Source organism: Tachypleus tridentatus, chromosome 12, assembly GCF_004210375.1.
Source record: "Tachypleus tridentatus isolate NWPU-2018 chromosome 12, ASM421037v1, whole genome shotgun sequence".
In the NCBI taxonomy this organism is placed as follows: domain Eukaryota; kingdom Metazoa; phylum Arthropoda; class Merostomata; order Xiphosura; family Limulidae; genus Tachypleus; species Tachypleus tridentatus.
In genome coordinates this window covers 33,170,845-33,172,396 of record NC_134836.1, presented here as the reverse complement: position 1 = coordinate 33,172,396, position 1,552 = coordinate 33,170,845, and positions in this window count along the sequence as shown.

Here is a 1,552-nt window from a genome sequence, read left to right as displayed (position 1 = left end):
TTAAAGCCTCTTAACAAAGTAAACAAAAATAAATGAGCTCCATATACGACATAAATGTTGCCGCAATAGAGGTCAAAGTTCACAGTAATGATTTTAACACAAGAATCTCTTATTTTATCCGTGCACGTGAAGCTCACTTTCGTGTTGACAGTTCTTCCCCCTTTTTTTATACTCTCCCCTCTCCCCGAACATTTCACTCATCGAGACATTCCTGTCATTCCTGGCGCCATTCAGACGAGCTTTGAAGCTATGTCATAGGTTGTTTCCATGGTAACACATACGCAAGTCATTCATAGTTTATAGTAGTTTCATTTAATTTTCATGTTAAAGTAATAAAATTAGCTGATCATGCCATTTTAGTTATTCATTTAATTTCAAATTTATCTGAATCATTCTAAAATAGGATTTTAATCTGTTTTTCGCAAATACGATAATTTTACTGAACACAGAGGAAAACCCGTATAAACCAGTCCTGTCGGGTATTTCCATTTATTCTCAGAAAATGAACAGTTTAATGATTTGTGAGTTTTGAACTAACGTACTAAAGTACTTCTGAAATATGAAGTTTTTTGACATTTCACTCCAGAAGAGTTTGGGAATATCCTAATTTCCAGCTAAGTCTGGTAATTAGCTCTTCTAACATTTCACAAAGATGCACTTACATAACTATAGTATCGTTTTTATGATAAACTAGCAAAGTGTTTTTATGCCCCTTAAATCCTTCATTTACTCCATTCAGCTAATATTTGTTATAAATAGATGGGCATTTATTCAAAAATAATCCAGGCAACCTAGATAACGTAAAAAGGGCTTTGAAAGATTACCTTGTTTTTCTTCTCAACCCCTATTTAATGACTGCGTGGCTTTTCCACTTTGGTTTCGTTACGTATTTTGTCGATTAATGTACGGCTACGTATTCACAATTACCTTTTTATGGTATAGGGCCCACGTATTTTGAGTTACCAAGTTATAGGGCAAGTTTTGTTACTTAATTAGGGAATACATGCTTTCAGTTATCTATTTATGGTATGATTATTGTCACTTTATCAGGGTCCACGTGTTTTCAGTTAGCTGATTTTGCTCTATGTTTTGTTATTAGTGAGTCTGTTTTGTTTTTGTAGTAAGTAGCATGGTCAAGTTATGAGAACACAATGTAAGTCTATGTATTTTCCGTTACCTGTTTACGGTATGAAGTTTATTAGCTTAATATGAGTTTAGGTATTTTCAGTTAGGTATTTGCGTTACTGGTTACTTGGGGTCAGGGGCGTAGATCCTGGAGGGATGGGTAGGATACATCTCCCCTTCATTTACGGTGGGGGGTATGGTGCATACAGTTATCCACCCTACAGTTTGGTCTGTTGAATTGTTTTATTGCATCACAGGCCTACAAATTGTGTGTTTGTTCTTGTGATTCTCGTGTTTTTGCCAATCGAATTACATAATTAGGCTTAGATGTAGGCTTTTTCAGTAGCCGAAATGTACATCTTTAATATAGGCGTGCTTCTAAGCTTTTCAATCTAAGCGATAATTCGTATCAGTCAGTAGGCCTAAG